This window comes from Ammodytes marinus (genome assembly GCF_949987685.1).
Source record: "Ammodytes marinus genome assembly, chromosome: 16".
Classification (NCBI taxonomy): Eukaryota; Metazoa; Chordata; class Actinopteri; order Uranoscopiformes; family Ammodytidae; genus Ammodytes; species Ammodytes marinus.
Window position 1 is genome coordinate 24,050,033 of NC_137220.1, and position 5,709 is coordinate 24,055,741.

The window sequence follows — 5,709 nt, forward strand, 5'->3', positions numbered from 1 at the left end:
TAACAAATGACTGGTACTTTCTCAAGCTTTTGTTTCATTTCGTTTCTACAAACAACGTGGATGTTTCTGTTTTTGCATCAACAGTCAAGTCAAATATTTAGCAATATTATATCCTTGCATGAGCGATCGTTGACGTATAGAAGGGCACAAGGTGTTTGTGGGAAAACACCGCAGCCCAAAACAGAGCTTATAGAACGTGTTTTCATGACAAACACTGGCTTTCGTGATGGGTCCTCCTCGGCATATAAAGCCCATCAGATATGTGTGGTAAGGAACATTCTCATCATCTCTCACACTCACCCCCCCCCGCCCCCCCGACAGGCAGGAGGAAGCTAGGCATATGTTTCCTTCTGATAAAAGTCAGGCAGGGACGTCCATTTTACCTGTCGTGCAATAGGAGCTTAATCATTTACGCACCACTACGACTATCAACGTTTAGACAGGGTTTGTGACAAATCGTCAGCACGGTGTTACTGTGTTTTTTTTCTTCCCCTTCCACTTCAGTGTCACCTGAACATGATTGACACACGCACTATCAACACTGAGAATCAGTCCACATGAATGTACCTGTGTCTTCTATTACTTTCACCACTCGACAAGAACAGTGTGAAAGGCCTCCGCGGGTGTGTGTGTGTGTGTGTGTGTGTGTGTGTGGGTGTCTGTGTGTATAAACTGGAGTGACCTCTGAACATCTGGTAATGAGTTGGAGAACAGCCGTGGTAGGCCTGTCTCTCTCTCACTCTCTCTCACTCTCTCTTTCCCACTCTCTCCTTCTCCTCTCTCTCGCTCTCTCTCTCTCACCCCCTCCCCGACCACTCTCCTTAATTATCGCAGCCATCATGGGTTGAACCAGGAGAGAAAGAAGAAAGAAAGTAAAGCTGTCTGGCTTTTACTCCAGTGGGTGTAAAAAAAAAAAGAAAGATAGAAGGTAAACAAGAGAGATGGGGTTTGAAAAGGGGACAATTTAGGGAAATGTAGTGATCCTGCCTTTGTGATTTGCCAGTCCCAGATGTAAAGATGGTCTTCGAGTGTTTTTCCCCGAGAGCTTTTGAGTGACACTCCCAGGGGGGGGGGGGGGGGGGTGAAAACATCTTCAAATTGCTGCTAAAATGTAAGACCTTCAATCAGCCCCCTCCCTCCCTCCCTCCCTCTCTCTCTCTGTCTGTCTGTCTCTCTTTCTCTCTCACTCAGCAAGCAGTATCTTCAAATGGCATTCATAACTGCTTTTTTTTTCCTATTAGTTATCATGTGCAGCTGCTTGATGGAAATAACCACATTTCAGAGATTGGGTGGCTGCGTAAAAAATGAGCGAAGTCAGGGAAGCACGATGGGAAAGTAATCGAACTGTGTGTGTGTGTGTGTGTGTGTGTGTGTGTGTGTGTGTGTGTGTGTGTGTGTGTGTGTGTGTGTGTGTGTGTGGTGCGTGCGTGCGTGCGTGCGTGCGTGCGTGCGTGCGTGCGTGCGTGCGTGCGTGCGTGCGTGCGTGCGTGCGTGCGTGCGTGCGTGCATTCGTGCGTGCATTCGTGCGTGCATTCGTGCGTGCGTGTGTTTGGTGTGTGTGGGCGCTTCTACGAACTCATGAAATGTCTTCAAAATCAAATCCTCATTGAAATCACCTTGTCTGCACAGGCACTTCAACTCACAAGCCCTGATCAAGGTCTACTCCTATTTAAAGGGGTGAACTCCCTTTTGATCAGTCACCACTGAATGTTTAACGTTGCTACTAATCCTCCATGATTTGTCAATGTATTCCTGTGCACGTCACAGAAAACAAGAGCTAAACAAGAGCCTGCTCAAATGTCTGGGTATTTAACAATACAACGACAGTTATACTTTTAGCAAACAACTGTTGACCGAACACCAAAATGTAAAGATCATACAATTCATGAAAATGCCTTTCTGACAACAACTGACTTGTGATTGTGATCTGATACCAAGTACAAACTAAGCTGGGATTTACACTGTACCACCACCACCAGTACTTTTCATCATTAAACACTGCTTGAATACTATAGCATGAAGTCTGTGTATTTTTTAATGTATTAATTAATAGTCAAGGATATCAGCAGGACTGACATACAAAGATGCTTATAATATAAATGATTTATGTAATGTTAATAAATGTATCATTAATCACTCATTTAAATTAAATGCATTCGTTAAATAACAAAAAATATCAATGCATCTGTATTTGGTTGGGTTCATTTTATTGGAACATTATACAGAAAAAATCAGCAGAAGCAAAGATAAGACCATTTTGTTTTATAATAATAATGGTAATTTAGCCATCGGTTTGACCTTCACTCAATATTTTTCGTACTGTAATGCCAACTCGGATTGCCTCCAGTCAACAAAAGTGTTTGGTTTTTCTTCTTTTTTTTTCTTTTGCATTCCCTTACCATCTTTAATGGAAAATCCACCAGGGAAAATTCCAATGTCTTAAGACGCTGAAGCCAGTAAGTAGGCTACAGACCAATAATGCTCCTGTAACTGGAAACCAGAGCAGTACTTTTCAAACCAGGAAGTCGTTCAGTCATTCCCACAATAAGGAGCAGCTGCTGCATTTGTCTCATGCTGACACCGTGTAAGGAGACTTGTAACATGTCAATTAAACTGCAGTTTGAAGCTCCAACAACAACATGACATGCATGACAACAATGCCTCTTCTATTACTAAGTGCCTGCTCTGTCAACCTGTTTTTCTAGAAAGTTTGGAAGCTTTACTGTAAAGAAATATGTCCAACTTCCTGATATTGTTTATGTGCTTTTCCAGCAGCTCTCAATCAATAACCAAGGCAGTATTTCAATAACCAAGGCACATTTTACAAATTCTACAAATATTTATGAAAAAGTCACAACCGAAGGCATGTTCTGTCTGCAGCTGCAGTCCCCTCAGCGTATGAAATGCTCTGGTTTCCTGTGCAGAGAGGCTCATTTGCTAGACGTTGGGCTCCTGGCTGGAAATGTGTGACAAACGGTAATAATCTGTGTGTATAGCTTAAATATACTATTTTTGAATACAATTGTAGTTACGTCTTAAAACTCTGCTTCCCAGACCTCAGAAATCCACAACACCTGACCATGCTTTGGTGGCATTTCTGATCAAAAGCAGTGTCACTCCCCTTTAGTATATGATACGATGTTTTGTTCTGCGTCTTGCTTTAATTCTGCAAAGACCAGAAAGGTGTGAATTCTCCCTCACAGGGGATCTGCATTCCAGGCTTCTGACAAACAGTATAAAACCTCCCATGAGAAAAGGCTGCACAGCAGATGGTGGCTTTCCCGGAGTTTAAAACCTAAATGATCTTGCACAGTCTTATCAGCCTCTGCTGTTTGTTTGTGGCTGTTTGACAGGGTGTGTGTGTGTGTGTGTGTGTGTGTGTGTGTGTGTGTGTGTGTGTGTGTGTGTGCGTGTGCGTGTGTGTACGTGTGTGTATGTACGTGCGTGTGTGTACGTGTATCTGTTTGTGTGATGGCTCAGGCATTTGACAGCAATCAACTGACTGTCACGGACAGCTGTGGAGATAGCATCAGACACCATCCTCAGGTGGCTGGCTCCTTGAAAAGCACAAGAGACACTGGGGTTGACAGTCACCCAGGCTCTGGCAGTGCCGGGATTCTGCTTCCAGGAAAAACACATTATGAGAGACTTTTTTTTTTCAACTTCTTCTTGCATCCAGTTACTAACCAGCCGTCTGGAACTCCCTCTCATTTCTCACTTCTCGTCTCTCTCTCTGTTTCAAGCCCTCACTGTATTAACCTCTGTGATTAATGCAGGACATCACAAGGATGAGTATAATGGCTTTCAATAGGAAAATGACTGGGAAATTACCGTAACCTGTACCCCGAGATCGCCCAGGGACCTAATCCATTGAGAGCAATTCTCTACTGTACGTGTGATTATTCTGCCATCCGGAGACCCCGCTGCCTCTGATGTGGGGGCCCTGCCTGCCTGCCTGCAATTACAACCCATTAGCCCCCTGATTGATAGCTTCTCTGAGGGCTAATGCATCGCCGCAGCACAATACAAGCTAGAGGGGAAAATGACAATAAATACATAAATGAATAAAACGCCACTTCTGATTACTCAAATCTTTGGGCTCTCTGCGTCTAGTTGAGAGACTAATGCAGTTCCTATCCACAAGAGAGAAAAACCAAATGACTGTGTGTGTGAATGATGGACCAACACACTGGGATTGAAGGCTGCCTTGAACTTCACCCAGCCGCCGGCGCTCGTTGAAGGTGCTTTGCTTATTTTCGACGCGCCGTTAGATTAGAGAACTTTTATTGCGCGTAATCATGGATGATGAGCTCTGATAAGTGTGGTTCAACGGTGAGACAGAGACTGTGTGTGAGGAATGATATGCCCAACCTGTTATCCCCTGGTGTGTTTACAACCTCACACTGCTGCTGCCTGCTGTACGGAATCACAAGGCGTCACTATCAGCAACCTATACGCAAAAAAGCCATGGAGCCTATGTGAAGGTGGCTCTTTGTGCCGGACTCTGCTGCTATGCTCTGCTATCAGTCTCCACATGTGCATCACACGCCAAAACCTGGGCCTGTGCGTACATGTGTTATGTCCTAGAAAGCACCTTTTATTCTCCCGCCCTTCAACACCCCCCAATAGCTTCCCTTGTTGAATTATGGCCCCCACCCACCCTCCACACACACTTCCACTTCCCCCTCCCCCTCAATCCTCTCGTCCGTCCGTCCCCCCTCCCCCTTCCCCCTGACTGAATGACAGTGTGGGGCCTGGCTACTCTGCTGTCGTGAGGCCTGCATTGAACGCTGGGTTATTGCCCCCCTAATTATCAATTACAGGGCTCTGCTTCCACACCTGGAGCAGGCCAGGGCTGGGAATGAGCCTAGCCCATTAGAATGGACCTCCGGCTGGGCTGTTTATGGAGGGGGCTGGTCTCTACCCTCTGGAGGTGTTAATGGGCCTTCCATGGGGTAATACAGTCAGCAGCCTGATCTATCAGAGGCTCTGATAAGAGAGAGAGAGAGAGAGAGAGAGAGAGAGAGAGAGAGAGAGAGAGAGAGAGAGAGAGAGAGAGAGAGAGCTTGGTGCTGCATTGTCGGCGGGATGTGAATACTTATTTAAAGGATAGATGTTACATTATTTCTCATTATCTGAGGAGTCAAATTGATCATCTCTCATGTTCCATTTCAAAGCTTTGAACCTTTAAGCTCTCACATGAATTTCAAAATCGCTTCTTGAAATCCAGAAACAATGATGTCATTACTTGTAGGTCCATAAGAGATTCATAAAAACAAAAACAATGTCACTGTTGACACCATCGAGTTGCTTTATCGAACGGGTAGTTTTGTTGTTGTTTTTGGAAATGTAAACGTATTTGGGACTATAATAGTCAAACATTGTGATACTTTACTCCCAAAAGACAGTAAATAAAAGAACGAAAGAAAACACTTAAAACCTATAGTGTATATGTACCACTGTGCACCTACAATTACCCTTGAAGGCATGCCACATTGCTCTGTTTATCTGTTTAGGTCGAAACTGACAATATTCAACCCAATATATCTGCAGAAAAAGGTGCAGCATTAAAAGAAAAAACATAGTTTGCTCATAGAAATTCTACTCTTCATGTAGCATGTCATATCCTTGTAGGCCCCCTCATATCTTCATGCATAGAAGGCGATCAAGTATGACAGAAGACACGCTTAGATCACTGCTTTCATGTTG